General features: G+C 39.4%; 1 protein-coding gene across 1 annotated transcript in view; it reads left to right on the top strand.

Annotated features, from left to right (window-relative positions):
* Nucleotides 1-16720, top strand: part of LOC131027972 (RHOMBOID-like protein 9, chloroplastic) — a 180420-nt gene that overhangs the window by 108871 nt on the left and 54829 nt on the right. The gene's annotated exons all lie outside the window — the stretch shown is intronic.

Below are 16720 nucleotides of genomic sequence, written 5' to 3'. Positions count from 1 at the left end.
AATTTTCAAAGATGATCCAAATGGGAGCCCAAGTCTCATATTTATAACTTCACTCCTCAAATCCAGATGCAATTCCTCCAAATTCAATGCCTTGCATTTGCATTTCATTCCACTACATGTGGACCCCCAAAAGTGGCGCTATTTCCCATAAGTCAAATCCCACGCCCAAGGCATGGACCCACGATATACTTTGGCCAATATTTAGAGATAAGTCACAAAATAATATTTCTTTCAAATAATTCGACATCTCCTTAATAAACATGAAGCTCGCCAAATACTTAGGAAAAATATGGACATTAATCCCAAATATAATAAATCAGTAGCAAAATCAGATTAATTAAATATTAAACCTTAGGATAAGGAAAATAATATTTAATTATGTCGCCAATGACTCCCGTACTGATTATTATCACAACCAGGATGAAATTGAGCCCGGACGACCACAGAACCGCTATAGAATAAGACCCCTGTCTACTGCCAAAAATAGAATTGTGCCACACAGCCACTTACTAAAAATAGTAAGTCAAGAACTAATGCTCAGAAAAGCATGATCATCGCGTCTAGAGGCAAAACATGGAGAGCTCAGTAGGGCAATAACACCAGAATGGCCATTCCCTGACTTACTAAAAATAGTAAGTCCTCGTTTCATCAATGGTGGACCCTCATTCTTCATTCCACCTAGCCTATGGGTCTTAGGAATAGGCTAATGGACCACTGGAAGGTCATCAGTGAGAAGGGGACATTATAGGTTTGTTTCTAGGTCTTTTAGGGTTTTGTCTATTAGCCTTTGCATGTTGAGTGTTGCCAAAGGGATCAATAAGATGGCAGGCTCTGCTTGAGCCAGGGTGAGTCTACGGGGCCCCAAAATTAGGGTTTCTTTGAAAGTCTCCCTTAGGCCTAAGTTTTGCTCTTGTTGCTTATTGTGTTAGGAGGTCATTGAATCTTGATGAGAGAATATCATTTTTGAAGGTTTGAGCTAGGTCAAAATGGTGAGTGATGAAGTCTTGGGCGTTGATTGATGAGTAGTTGACCTATCTGTCCTTTGGAGACACCCTGGCCAAGTCTAGGCATGATGATTTGATGAAATGGTCAAGAAGCTTGAGCTAGATTACAATTTTGCTCCTGACCCTTCCAAAGGGTCCATAGCGAAATTTCACAAAGGACCCAAGATTTTACCTAAGTCAAAGAGTGGTTGAGCGAATTGGTAAGGATATGGAAGGATATGCACCAAGGGTTGAGTCTAGGGCAAAGTCAAGTTAATTCCAAAGTGAATCAAGCCTAGAATCAGGAATTTCGCTCCTGATCCTTCCAAAGGGTCCAGAGCGAATTCCTTCATAAGACATTTTACCTTTCCCAAACCTATGAAATAATCCTTGTCCCATGCATTTTTGAGAGCTAAGCACTTCTTTGGATAAGGAAGTATGGAAATGAAATCAAGATTTGAGCCTTAATGTGAATTTCGCTTCTGACCCTTCCAAAGGGTCCAAAGCGAAATTCTTGAATGACCTTATTTCCTCACTAAGGCCTTGAAATAAATGCTACTTTGAGAACAATTTGACTTGATAATGATAGGAGGCCTAAGAAGTTATATTCAAGCCAAGAGAGGGAGGAAACAGGTGAGAAATGAGCCCAAGTAAGAATCTCGCTCCTGACCCTTCCAAAGTGTCGAGAGCGAAATTCACATAACCTTCATTTTCTTCCTTGTTATGGACAAATTTTGGACTTCTAAGGCATGGTTGGAGTGACCTTGAGGTGTTCTAGCCTCTGAAAGGAGGTTTGAGGTGATGAAATGGTGAAAATCAACCTAAAATGGAAATTTTGCTCCTCACCCTTCTAGAGGGTCCAAAGCGAAATTCTCATTTGACCCTCTATTTCGCCTAGGACATTGTAAAGACCTTGTTTTGAGCTAAGTAAGTGGCAAATAGACTTGATGGTGACAAGGAGAGGTGAATTTGATCAAGTTTGAAGCTGAATTGAGGTAATGGACTTTGAAGTCAACCTAATTTGTGAATTTTGCTCCTGACCCTTCCATAGGGTCCAATGCGAAATTCTTAGAAGAGACCTTTCTTTCCTTTTGGTTGCACGAAAAGTCTTGTTCTTTGGACATGGTGGGGGCAAATGATGAATATTTGCCTTTTGGAGTGATAGGATGTGAAAGAGTGAAGGAGTTTTGACCAAGACAAGAATTTCGAACCTGACCCTTCCAAAGGGTCCAGAGCGAAATTCATATTTCCTCTATTTTTCTCTTTAACTGGACCAAGTTTGGAACTTTTAAGGCATGGTTTGGAAGACTTGGATGCATATTTTCCTTGGAGAGGAGGTTTGAGGCGATGAAATGATGGAAATCAACCTAGAAGGAGAATTTAGCTACTGACCCTTCCAAAGGGTCCATAGCGAAATGCTCCGTTTGCCCCCCTATCTTGCCTAAAATGATGAAAACGACCTTGTCTTGAGCTAGTTTGATGGTGGATTCACTTAAATGTGGAGGAAGGAAGTTGAATTGATCAAGTTTGAAAGAGAATTCGATGAAGGAAGTGGAAAACCAACCAAGAATGTGGATTTCGCTCCTGACCCTTCCAAAGGGTCTAGAGCGAAAATCCTCATAACTCTCATTTCCTTCCTAGTTTTGGCCAGGTATTGGTTTCTAAGGCATGTTGGAAGGTGGATTGATGTGTTCTTGCCTTGAGAGGTGGTTGAAAGCATTGGAAGATGAAGATTTTTCCTAAAGGATGAAATTCGCTCCTGACCCTTCCAAAGGGTGTAGAGCGAAATTCATTATAAACTTCATTTGCTCTCTTGCTTAGGCTACAATCCTTGTTCCTTGGGTGGAGAGTGATGTATTTTTGCCTTCCAGAGAAGATTGGAGTTAAAGAGATGAAGAGAAAAGCCTAGAGTAGTTGACCCTTCCAAAGGGTCTAGAGCGAAATTCCACAAAACCACTCTTTTCTCCCAGTTTTGTGCCAAGTGAAGTGTGGTTCAGGGTGACATAGGATTGGATATGTCCTTAGGAATGTCTTTGAGTTGCTAGTGATCAATAAGTTTGAAGGAATTGAGCAAAAACTAGGATTTCGCTCCTGACCCTTCCAAAGGGTCCAGAGCGAAATTCCTAAGATCACATATTTCCCCTTCAAAGCAAGTCAAACTTTTGGTTTTTATGGTCTAGAGAGGAATGGAGTAATGTTTCCTTGACCTTTGAGGTGAATTGAAGTGGAAGAATGAAGGAATGAGGTCAAGAACAAGGATTTTGCTGCTGACCCTTCCAAAGGGTCCTTAGCGAAAATCCTAAAACCTATTCTATCTTCCAAAATTTGTGTCGAAACAAGTCCTGATGAAGATGAGATAAGTTGGGAGATGCCCCTAGGATTGCCCTTGAATGGATTTTGGCCACCAAAAATGAAGATTTTGAGCTAGAACAAGAAATTTGCTCCTGACCCTTCCGAAGGGTCTAGGGCGAAATCCTAAATAGGTCCTGTCCGTGGCCATGTTTTTAGCACGTTTCTCCTAGCAAACCATTTTGAGGTCAAACAAAGTGTTGCATGCATGGAAGAAGGATCCAAATAGAGAGTCAAGGTAGATCAAAGTGAGAAGAATGGATCTAAGTAAGAGAAATCAACCTAACAGGAGAATTTCGCTCCTGACCATTCCAAAGGGTCCAGAGCGAAATTCTTCAAACCACTTATTTTCTCCTTGTGTGAAGCCAAAACATTGATTCCTATGGCATGGTTGAAGGTTGAGTGAGGTATTATTGCCTTGTAAGGTGAATTGAAGTGAAGGAAGTAAAGAAATAAGTCTAAAACTTGAATTTCGCTCCTGACCCTTCCAAAGGGTCCAGAGCGAAATTCTCAATTTCACCTAATTTGCTCATGATGAAGGTCAAGAGATGGATTCCTAGGCCTTGGTGGAGAGAAGACTAGTGTATGGTTGCCTTGAAAGACATTTTGGAGTAGAGAAATGATAGAATTTGTCCTAGAATGTGAATTTCGTTCCTGACCTTTCCAAAGGGTTTAGAGCGAAATTCTTAAAACCTCTATTTTGCTCCAATTTCGCATCAAGCCTAGTGTTGATTGAGTTTGAAGGCATCCTTAGACATGCATTTGAGCAAGTTGTGGTCACAAAATGTGAAGATTTTGTCCTAAAATGCAAATTTCGCTCCTGACCCTTCCAAAGGGTCCAAACCGAAATTCCTTATAGGTCCTGTGCTTGGCCAAGGTCCAAAGCGAAATCCTGTCTTTTGGTCTTTTAGGAGATCAAATCAATGATGTCTTCAGGAGAAAGCAATTCAAAGGTCAAGGGAAGTTCAAGGCAAGGAGAAGATGAAATTTGAGCTAAAATACAAATTTTGCTCCCGACCCTTCCAAAGGGTGCAGAGCAAAATTCTTATAGGGCCTATCCGTGGGGAGGATCTTGAGTGAATTTCATTCTAATGCCTTTTTGTTGATGATTTAAGGTAAGAAATACTATGATTGGAATAAATATATGATGTGTCCTTAATCATCTTTTGGTTTGTTTTGCAAATGGAGGAGGATCAGACCAAGACAAGGACAACCTATTCTAGTCCATCGTCATCAAGGACATTCCAAAGGAATAAAGGTGGACTACATGTGTTCTAGGAGTTGCCATCTACCTCCAAAACCTTCACTTCGCCATCCCTTCAAGGCGAAATATGCTACCGGAGGAAGAAGACATGATAGTAAGGAAGTCTCATCAAGCACATGGGAGTCAAGGAGGTATATCATTCATCACATCAAGGACAGACGAGGATCAACCAAGACAAAGACATCAGACAAGGTGGCATCCCAGTCATTTTTTCTCCAATCGGATTGGTCCACCTCAGCATGTCTAGATTCAATGTACCTCATTTATCAGGGACGACACAAACTTTGAGGCACCTACCCCTATTTCCTATTGGTTCTCAAATATTGAATGTAATTTTCTCATTGGCTAGGTAAGTTTGTTGTAACAAACCCTAATTAGGGTTTCTATCTTGTAATCCTAGCCATTGATTCTAAGTCAATCAGAGCCGTTTATTTGTAAAAGGCTCTCTATATAAAGCCCTGGTTCCTGATTTGTAAAGGGGTTAATAGTTAATAGTCAAAGATTAGTTAATAGTTAGGAATTAGCAAAAAGAGATAGAGATAGCATTTTAGATTAGATTAGAAAGAGAAGGCAAAGATTGTTGCCAAGATATTGTTGCAAAAGACTTGTAAACTTCATTGAAGAAATGGTGAATTCTATGGGTCGATTCAACAATTTGCATGGTCTCTATACTTCTCAAATTTGAACTCATGTTATTAGGTGAATGGAAGAAATTTGTATGATCAACGGTGAAATTCGTATATCCATACTACTAGGGGTTTGTTGATTGCAGACTTGTCTTGCATAGTCAATTGGAATCATTTAGCTTAAGCTTAACTTCAATTAGCGCTTCTTCATTGATATGCATCAACTTGATGGTGTCCATGCTTGTAGCGGTGATCTAAACATCATAAAGCTTTCCTCAGAAGATCATACTAATCTTGTGGAGATGATCCTAGCATGTCAAAGCAAGACATAGTTAGAATTTCATCTAAGGTCATTCATTGCTCTTACATTCTTAGTGTTAGAAATAGATCCCGTTCCAATGCTTACCATTTTCCTCTTTTTAAAATCAAGGGCCAGTGAAATTGCACACTCCAGTAATATCCAAAACAAATCAGACGTTTAGGTCGTCGAAAGTAAGTCCCCTTGTGATTCCAGTAAAATCACATCATACCGCAAGAGCTTATCCACACGTAGAGAACTTACATATTAGAACCTTGGAGTTACTCCGACTGATCCTTCGACGAGATCTTCAGCAGTCGGGAAACTTTGTTCAAGAGAGGATAAGGTACCTTTAGGTATTTTATTCTGTGTTTGGTCGTGTATAAAAGACACATCAACACAAGGCATCATCAATACTTCAAAACTAAGTTCTATACCTCGCACCTTCATGAGTGAAGCATTCAAGAGGATAGTTTCAGAAGAGTTAATCAAAGTTAGAAGATCATCATCATCATCACCGCTGAAGCTGGATAACGTTGAGTATCAAGAAATATTCCTTCATGATGATCTACCAAGTGTACAAGTGCAAGTTGAATTGGCTTCCTAGTCATCATCCTAGTCACTACTCACCAATCAGAGGAATTCCACATCAGCATGTCTGGATGCAATGCACCTGACTTGTCCATGATGGCGCAAACTCCAATGTACCTACCCCCGTTATCTATTGGTTGGATATTCCAGAGATGACATGTGTCCAAATGTTGCAATTATTTCATCGGCCAAAATTGAGATTGTTGTAACAAACTCTAATTAGGGTTTTCCTTGTAAAATCTCGCCCGTTGATCTCAAATTGATTTGAGCCATTGAATTGTATTGAGAGCACTATAAAAGGCTCTAAAATCTCATTTGTAAAGGTTAATTGAAGAATAGATAGTTTTAGAAGAATAGAATAGAGAATAGTTCAATAGAATATAGCATCTAGAATAGAGTCAGATTAGGAGGAGGAATTGTTGTAAAGACTTGTAAATGAGGTACTCTTTCCATTGAAGTTATGGTGAAATGTATTATTTCAACAAGTGTCATGGTTTCTAATTCGCATTTACTTTCATGTTGATTAGATTTAATGGAAGGATTTGTTGAATGCATTTATATGGAATCCGTTTAGTCCATAACACTGGCCTCTTGGTTCTACAAAACCTAATCAATTTTTGTCTGATTAGAAGCTCAACCTGATCTCCCTTTATACTTTTTCACCCCAACATCCAGAAGCTTCTAGAAATAATATTAAAATCACTTACATGACTCTATGATATAATTTTTAATCAAGTCACTTTATTAAATTAATTAAATATAAAGTCATCTTTTAATTTTTAATTTATTTGATAACTTTATAAATAATTAACTTAATATTATTAATTAAAATAATAATAATTTGGACAACTTAACTACTTAAATTAATTAATTAATTTCTCTCAAAAAATGGGGACATTACAGGCCAATAAAATGGCCCAAATGGTCCATGTAAATCCGTGACTTTGTAGTGGAAATTTCTTTTCTTGTCTAACCAAATTAGCTAGTGTTACATTCTTCTTTGCTCCAATTTTAGTTTCATTCATGGATTTGTATTGTGCTAAATTTGGGACTGTTGTGACATATTCGCACATCGCCCCATTGCAAATGGGGACCCCTACTTTTTTTGCTTTCTGGGGTTTGCTTTCTTGGTTTTTAGGGTTTTGTCTATTAGCCTTTGCATGCTGAGTGTTGCCAGAGGGATCACTAAGATAGCAGGCTCTGTTTTAACTAAAGGTGAGTCAATGGATGCTCCGGGTTAGGGTCATCTTTGAAAGTCTTCCTTAGGACAAAGTTTTGCTCTTGTTGCTAATTGTGTCTTGTTTGAGTTTGAGGAGGTCAATGAAGCTTGGTGATTGAATATCCTCTTTGAAGGTCTGAGTTAGGTCAAGTTGTTGAGTGATGAAGTCTGGAATGTCATCCTGATCTTCAAAGGTTTTGAAATTTGGCTAAGTCTGGAATGTCATCCTGATCCTGAAATTTGACTGTTTGGAAAATTGAAGAATCCTCCAAAAACTAGATTTTGCATTATAACTCCTGGAGGTCCGAAACCACTCTCAAACATCCTGACAGTATATATGGACTTAAAGTATAAGTGACATTTCCTTGTTTCATATATGAATCCTGACGAAGAGATCAAAATGTCGAATTTTGCTCCTGACCCTTCCAAAGGGTCCAGAGCGAAATTCCCTATAGGTCCTATCCTTGGCCTAGGTCCAGAGCGAAATCCTCAGTTTGACCCCCTATCTTGCCTAAAACGATGAAAACGACCTTGTCTTGAGCTAGTTTGATGGTGGATTCACTTAAATGTGGAGAAAGGAGCTTATATTTGATCAAGTTTGAAGGAGAATTGGATGAAGGAAGTGGAAAACCAACCAAGAATGTGGATTTTGCTCCTGACCCTTCCAAAGGGTCTAGAGTGAAAATCCCCATAGACCTCATTTTCTTCCTTGTTTTGGCCAATTTCTTAGTTTCTAAGGCATGTTGGAAGGTGGATTGACATGTTTTTGCCTTAGGGAGTGACTCAAAGTGAAAATGTGAAGGATTTTAGCCTAAAATAGAAATTTCACTCCTGACCCTTCCAAATGGTCCAGAGTGAAATTCTTGGAAACTCCTATTTTCTTCTTCGATGAGGTCAAGACAATGGTTCCTATGGCATAGGTGCAAGTAGAGTGGTGTATTTTTGCCTTGCAAGGAAGATTGGAGTTGAAAAGATGAAGAGTTAAGCCTAGAATGTGGATTTCGCTCCTGACCCTTCTAGAGGGTCCAGAGCGAAATTCCCCAAAACCTCCCTTTTTTCTCAATTTCGTGCCAAGCCAAGTGTGGGTTAGGATGAATTAGGATTGGAGATGTCCTTAAGCATGGCTTTGAGTTGCTAGTGATCACCAAATGTGAAGGATTTTGGTCTAGAAGGAGAATTTCGCTCCTGACCCTTCCAAAGGGTCCAAAGCGAAATTCTTAAGAGCACCTATTTCCCTTTCAAAACAATTCAAGTTCTTGGTTTTTATGGCATAGATAGGTGTGAAGTGACGTGTCCTTGCCTTTTTGAGGTGGTTTGGAGTTGAAAGAATGAAGAAATGTGCTCAAAACTAGAATTTCGCTCCCGACCCTTCCAAAGGGTCCAGAGCAAAATTCCTAAAATCCACCTTTTCCTTTCATTTTGTGTCAAGCTAATTGTGGATCAAGTTAGATTGAGCTTGGAGGGACCCCTAGGCATGCCTTGGAATGGATTGTGGCCACCAATGGCCAAGATTTTGAGCTAGGACAAGGATTTCGCTCCTGACCCTTCCAAAGGGTCCAGGGCGAAATCCTAAATAGGTCCTGTCCCTGGCCATGATTTTTAGCAAAATTCTCCTTTCTAGCCATTTTGAGGGTCAAGCAAGTGTTGCATGTATGGGAGAGGGATCCAAAGATGAGAGTGAAAAGGATAGACCTTGGTGAGGGAAAACAAGCAAGTCACGAATTTCGCTCCTAACCCTTTCAAAGGGTCCAGAGCGAAATTCTCAACTTCACCTAATTTGCTCATGATGAAGGTCAAGAGATGGATTCTTAGGCCTTGGTGGAGAGAAGACTAGTGTATGCTTTCCTTGGAAGGTATTTTGGAGTAGAGAAATGATAGAATTTGTCCTAGAATGTGAATTTTGCTCCTGACCCTTCCAAAGGGTCCAGAGCAAAATTCTTAAAACCTCTATTTTGCTCTAATTTCGCATCAAGCCTAGTATTAATTGAGAATAAAGGCATCCTTAGACATGCATTTGAGCAAGTTGTGGTCACAAAATGTGAAGATTTTGTCCTAAAATGCAAATTTCGCTCCTAACCCTTCCAAAGGGTCCAGAGCGAAATTCCTTATAGAACCTAACCTTGGCCAAGGTCCAAAGTGAAATCCTCTCTTTTGGTCTTTTAGGACGTCAAATCAATCATGTCTTCAGGAGAAAGCAATTCAAAGGTCAAGGGAAGTTCAAGGCAAGGAGATGATGAAATTTGAGCTAAAATGCAAATTTCGCTCCCGACCCTTCCAAAGGGTCCAGAGCGAAATTCTTATAAGGCTTGTCCCTGGGGAGGATCTTGAGTGAATTTCATTCTAATGCCTTTTTGTTGATGATTTAAGGTAAGAAATGCTATGATCGGGATAAATATATCATGTGTCCTTAATCATCTTTTGGTTTGTTTTGCAGATGGAGGAGGATCAGACCAAGACAAGGACGACCTGTTCTAGTCCATCATCATCAAGGACATTCCAAAGGCATAAAGGTGGACTACATGTGTTCTAGGAGTTGCCAACTACATCCAAAACCTTCACTTCGCCACACTAAGGAACCACAAGATGACAAAGAAAGGCTTTGCCTGCTCTTCAAGGCAAGGTATGCTACCAGAGAAGGAAGACTTGACGATAAGAAAGCCTCATCAAGCACTTGGGAGTAAAAGAGGTACATCATTCATCAAATTGAGAGAGAAAAGAGATCAACAAAGACACAGACGTCAGACAAGGTGGCATCCCAGTCACTACTCCTCCAGTCGGATTGGTCCACCTCAGCATGTGCAGATTCAATGTACCTGACTCATCGGAGGCGGCACAAACTTCGGTGTACCTACCCCTGCTTGCTATTGGTCCTCGCTTCGAGAATGTAATTTTCTAATTGGCTAAGGAAGTTTGTTGTAACAAACCTGTTGTGACATATTCACACATCGCCCATTGCAAATGTGGACCCCTGCTTTTTGCTTTCTAGGGTTTGTTTTCTAGGTCTTTTATGGTTTTGTCTGTTAGCCTTTGCAGGATGAGTGTTGTCGAGGGGATCATTGGATTGCAGGCTTTGCTTGAGCTAGGGTGAGTCCATAGGGCCCCAGAATTAGGGTTTCTTTGAGAGTCTTCCTTAGGGCCTGGTTTTGATCTTGTTGCTAATTGTGTCTTGCTTTGTGAGTGAGTATCATCCTTGAAAGTCTGAGTTAGGTCAAGTTGGTGAGTGATGAAGTCTGGAATGTCATCCTGATCTTCAAATGCCCTGAAATTTGGCTAAGTCTGGAATGTCCTGATCTTGAAATTTGACTAAGTCTGGAAAACTGAAGAATCCTCCAAAAACTAGATTTTGCAATATAACTCCTAGAGGTCCGAAACCACTCTCAAACATCTTGAAAGTATATATGGAATATAACTTAAAGTATAAATGTTATATTCCATAAAATGATCCTGACGGAGAGTCCAAAATGTCAAATTTCGCTCCTGACCCTTCCAAAGGGTCCAAAGTGAATTTGGCTCTTGACCTTTCCAAAGGGTCCAAAGTGAAATTTTCCATAGGACATTCTACTTTGACCAAAACCTAGAACTAACACATTCCTAGGCTTGAATGAAGGAAAAAACGCTTGTTTGAATGAAGAAATGTGAAAATGAAGTCAGGATCTTGGGCAAGATTAGGAATTTCGCTCCTAATCCTTCCAAAGGGTCTAGAGCAAAAATCTTTATAACTCTTGTTTTCCTCCTTATTTTGGCTAGGCGTTGGCTTGATGGGAGATGAATGGGTATGTTTTTGCCTTGAGAGGGAGTTTGATTGATTTTGAAAAACAAGATTTTGGCCTAAAGGAGAATTTCGCTCCTGACCCTTCCAAAGGGTCCAGAGCGAAATTCATCATAAACTTCATTTGCTACCTTGTTTGGCCTTGAAACCTTCTTCCTCAGGTGGAGAATGATCTAAGTTTGTTTCTTGAAGTGGTTTGAAGTTTGAAAAGTGAGTAATCTAGCCTAGAATGAGATTTTCGCTCTTGACCCTTCCAAAGGGTCCAGAGTGAAAATCTTCTTAAAGCTCATTTCCTCCTAAGTTTGACTAATTTTTGATTTGCAGGGTATCTTGGAAGGAAGGATGGACATTCTTGTTGCCTCGGAAGTGTTTGAAAGCATTGAAAAATGAAGGATTTTGGACCAAAAGGGAAATTTCGCTCCTGACCCTTCCAAAGGGTCCAGAGCAAAATTCCTAAAAGCTCTTATTTTTGCAATGAAAAAGATCAAGTTTTGATTTGTTATGATGTGGATGGAAGAGAAATAACTTGTCTTTGCCTCTTGAGGTCGTTTTGAAAGGGAGAAATGAAGAATCTAGCCCAAGTCAAGATTTTCGCTCCTGACCCTTCCAAAGGGTCCAGAGCGAAAATCTCTCTAAGAGGCATTTCTTTCGTTGCTTAGCAAAATCTTGATGACCAAGACATGATGAGAAGAAGAATGAGCATGATTTAGCCTTTGAGAATGTTTGGAAGTTATGAAAATGAAGGATTCTAGCCAAGAAAGGAAATTTCGCTCCTAACCCTTCCAAAGGGTCCAGAGCGAAATTTCTTATAAACCTACTTTTTGACCTTTCTTGGACATGAAACCTTGTTTCAAGGGCAATGAAAGATGAAATCCTACCTTGCAAAGAAGTTTCAAGTTGAAAAAATGATGATTTTTGGTCAAGAATGAGAATTTCGCTCCTGACCCTTCCAAAGGGTCCAAAGCGAATTTTCTCAAAACCTCTTTTTGCTATCAAGTTTTGCTAGATCAAGTGTGGGATAAGGTAAAATCAAGAGGAAGTTGCCCATAAGAGTGACTTTTAGTTGCTAGAAACCATGAAAGATGAAGGAATTGAGCCTAAAAGTGATTTTCGCTCCTGACCCTTCCAAAGGGTCTAGAGCGAAAATCCTTAAAATCATCTTTTCTTCCAAATTTTGAGCAAAGCCAAGCTTGGACAAGCATGAGAGAGGTCATTTGGATTGCTTTGGAGTGGATTTTGGTCACCAAGAATGCAAATTTTGAAGCCAAATGAGATTTTCGCTCTTGACCCTTCCAAAGGGTCCAAAGCGAAAATCCTAAAACCCATCATTTTCTCCAAAATTTGTACCAAGCCATGCCTAGACCAAGGTGAGGGATGCCCTTGAGATTGTCCTTGAATTGATTGTTTTCTCAAAAAGTAATGATTTTGGGCTAGAAAGGGAAATTCGCTCCTGACCCTTCCAGAGGGTCCAGGGCGAAATTGTGCAAAACCTATCTTTTCCCTTAGTTTCATGCCAAATCTAGTGTGGATCATGATTAAAGGGGGCCTTAGGAATGACTCCAAATTGTCAATTATTATCAAACTTGAAGGAATTGAGCCAAAAAGTGATTTTCGCTCCTGACCCTTCTAGAGGGTCTAGAGCGAAAATCTTGAAACCACCTATTTTCCTTGCAAGTCTAGTCAAACGTTAGGTTTTCATGGCTTGGATGGGTGCGAGGAGACATGTTCTTTCCTTTTGAAGTTAATTGGTGTTGAAAATGATGGAAATTAGCCCAAATCAAGAAATTCGCTCCTGACCCTTCCAAAGGGTCTAGAGCGAAAATCCTAGGATCACCTACTTTCTTTGCAAGACAAGTTAAAATTTTGGCCTAGATAGGAGTGAGGCAATGTGTCCTTAGCCTTGGAGGTGAATTGAAGTTGAAAGGATGAAAATCCCTCCTGACCCTTCCAAAGGGTCTAGAGCAAAATTCATCAAAGTCACTATTTCCTCTTTGTGTCAAGACAAGATTTTGATTCCTAAGGCATGAAAAGACTAGAGAGAGGTTGTTTAAGCCTTGCAAGATGAGTTGAAGTGAAGGAAAACAAGCAAAGAGAGAAATTCGCTCCTGACCCTTCCAAAGGTTCCAAGACGAATTTCTCCAAATCAACCATTTTTCCCTTGAGTGAAGCTAAAATGTTGATACCTATGGCATGGTTGAGGCTGGGGTGAGATATTCTTGCCTTGTAGGGTGAAGTGAAGTAAAGGAAGTGTAAAATAAAGCCTAAAGAAGGAATTTCGCTCCTGACCCTTCCAAAGGGTCCAGAGCGAAATTTTCATTATCACCTAATTTGCCCATATGAGAAGCTAAAAGGATGGAGCCCTAGACTTTGTTGGACTAAAACAAGCATATGCTCACCTTCCGGAGGATTTTGGAGTGAAAAAATGGGGTAATTGAGGCCTAATAAAGAAAATCGCTCCTGACCCTTCCAAAGGGTCCAGGGCGAAATCCTTTGAAACTGCTATTTTTCACCTTGTTGGGGCCAGGCGAGGAGCTAATTGTGAGGTAACGTTGAAAGGAGGTCTAAATGAGCCAGGAATGCAAAATTCACTCCTAACCCTTCCAGAGGGTTCAGGGCGAAATTCTTATAGGGCCTGTCCCTAGAAAGAGTCTTGAACTAACTTCATTTTAATATCTTTTGTTGATGATTTAAGTTGAAAATGCTATGTTGAAATGAATTTATCATGTGTCCTTAATCATCTTTTGGTTTGTTTTGGCAGATGAAAGAAGACCAGGCTAGGACAAGGACGACTTTCTCTAGCCCAGCATCAACAAGGACGACCTTCTCCAGCCCAGCCTCATCAAGGACGACCTCTTCCAGTCCAACATTTGAAGGAAAGACAAGGTGGCATCCCAGTCATCACTCCTCCAGTTGGGTTGGTCCACTTCAGCATGTCCAGATTCAATGTACCTGACTCATCAAAGATGGCACTGATTTCGATGTACCTACCCCAGCTATCCATTGGTCGAATATTCCAGAGAAGACATGTGTCCAAATAATGCAATTATTTCATTGGCCAGAATTGAGTTGTTGTAACAAACCCTAATTAGGGTTTTCATTGTAAAATCTCGGCCATTAATCTTAAGTTGATCTGAGCCATTGAATTGTATTGAGGGCACTATATAAGCCCTAGCTCCTCATTTGTAAACGCTAATAGTTAGTCAGTGGTTAGCTAATAGTCGATAGTTGGTCAGTAGATAGTAGGTGAATAATTAGCTAATAGTGAATAGTCAGTTGATAGAATAGCAATTAGAGTAGAATAGCAAGAGAAGACAAAGATTGTTGCCAAGATGTTGTTGTAAAAGACTTGTAAAACTTCATTGAAGAAATGGTGAAATCTATGGGCTGATTCAACAATTTGCATGGTCTTTATACTTCTTAGATTTGATTTCATGTTATTAGATGAGTGGAAGAAATGTGTTTGATTGATGGTGAAATTTGTATATCCATATTGCTAGCAGTTTGTTGATTGCAGACTTGCCTTGTGTAGTCAACTGGAATCATTTAGCTTAAGCTTAACTTCAATTGTCCCTTCTTCACTGATATGCATCAACCTGATGGTGTCTATGCCTATAGCGATGACCTGAACATCATAAAGCTTTCCTCCGAAGATCGCACTAACCTTGTGGAGATGGTCCTGGGATGTCAAAACAAGACTTAGTTAGAATTTCACCAAAGGTTATTCATTGTTCCTACAGTCTTAGTGTCAGACTTAGATCCTTTCCTCGCCCTCATCTTTTTTCCTTTTTTTCAAAAAAATCGAGACTAATGAAATCCTGTGTTCCAGCAATATTCAAAGCAAATCAGACGTTTAGTCATCAAGTGTAAGTCCCCTTGTGATTCCAGCAAAATCACATCATACCACAAAGAGCTTATCCACGAGTAGAGAACCTACATACAAGAACCTTGGAGTTGCCTCGACTGATCCTTTGGCGAGATCTTCAGCAGTGAAGAAACTTTGTTCAAGAAAGGATAAGGTACCTTTTAGGTATTTTATTCTGTGTTTGGTCGTGTACAAAATACACATCAACAAAACCCTAATTAGGGTTTCTATCTTGTAAGCTTAGCCATTGATTCTAAGTCAATCAGAGTCGTTAGTTTGTAAAAGGTTCTCTATATAAAGCCCCGACTCCTCATTTTTAAAGGTTAATAGTTAATAGTTAGAGAGTAGGAAATAGTTAGAGAGAATAGTCAATAATTAGTAGCATTTTAGAGTAGAGTAGAAAGAGAAGGCAAAGATTGTTGCCAAGAGATTGTTGCAAAAGACATGTAAACTTCATTGAAGGAATGGTGAATTCTATGTGTCGATTCTACAATTTGCATGGTCTCTATACTTCTCAAATTTAATTTCATGTTATTAGATGAATGGAAGAAATTTGTATGATCAATGGTGAAATTTGTATATCCATACTACTAGCGGTTTGTTGATTGCAAACTTGCCTTGCGTAGTCAACTGGAATCGTTCAGCTTAAGCTTAACTTCAATTATTGCTTCTTCATTGATATGCATCAACTTGATGGTGTCTGTGCTTGTAGCGGTGATCTGAACATCATAAAGCTTTCCTTAGAAAATTGCACTAACCTTGTGGAGATGATCCTAGCATGTCAAAGCAAGACTTAGTTAAAGTTTCATCAAAGGTCATCCATTGCTCCTACATTCTTAGTGTTAGAATTAGATCCTTCTCCAACCCTTATCCTTTTCTGTTTTTTAAAAATCAAGGATCAGTAAAGACCCACGTTCTAGTGATATCCAAAGCAAATCAAACGCTTAGGTCATTGAGTGTAAGTCCCCTTGTGATTCTAGCAAAATCACATCATACCGCGAGAAACTTATCCACACATAGAGACGCTACATACAAAAACCTTGGAGTTGCCTCGATTAATCCTTCGGCGAGATCTTCAACAGTCGGGAAACTTTGTTCAAGAGAGGATAAGATACCTTGGTATTTTATTCTGTGTTCGCATGTGCATGAAAAACACATCAACAGGGGCCAACACTTAGATTAGATGTTTCTGGTTTTACTTTTAAAACATAAGCTATTTGTTTTCATTTCAATGGGAAGTTGTTTCATAAGAGAAGCAAAAGGGAAATACATAAATTAACATGGAAATAATTATCTATGATCTTATATTTTACAAACCATACCTAGATTTTTTTTAATAATGAAGTTTGCCAAAGCTTCTGCCTTATCAAGTCTACCATACTATCTGAACATGGTGACTATGCTTTACATTGCAACCCGTCATTGGACAGTCCTGTGGGCCTTGGATTGCACATGAGAAAACTCCATAGTTCAATTTTCAGAAAGATTATTTGTGCCTATGTTATGTGTGGAAGGACTTGGAGTAAAAATTGCCTTGTTCCTTACCAAGCCTGTATGTGTTACTTAACATAAATTTCTCTTTATTTGAAATGTGGAAGGTCGATTTTTCCATTTCATTTGGTCCAGAAAATGATCTTCTCCTATAAACTGTGATTTTTGTTTTAAAATCTGATCTGCCCCTCATAACCACATGTAAGTTTTTCAGAAGATGATCTGCTAAGCTTTATTCTTAATATTTAAAGCTCTAACATCATGTGCA

The sequence above is a fragment of the Cryptomeria japonica genome, chromosome 1 (assembly GCF_030272615.1).
Source record: "Cryptomeria japonica chromosome 1, Sugi_1.0, whole genome shotgun sequence".
Lineage (NCBI taxonomy): Eukaryota > Viridiplantae > Streptophyta > Pinopsida > Cupressales > Cupressaceae > Cryptomeria > Cryptomeria japonica.
The sequence above is the reverse complement of the archived record's forward strand: the minus strand, read 5'-3'. Positions and strand labels throughout refer to the sequence as shown.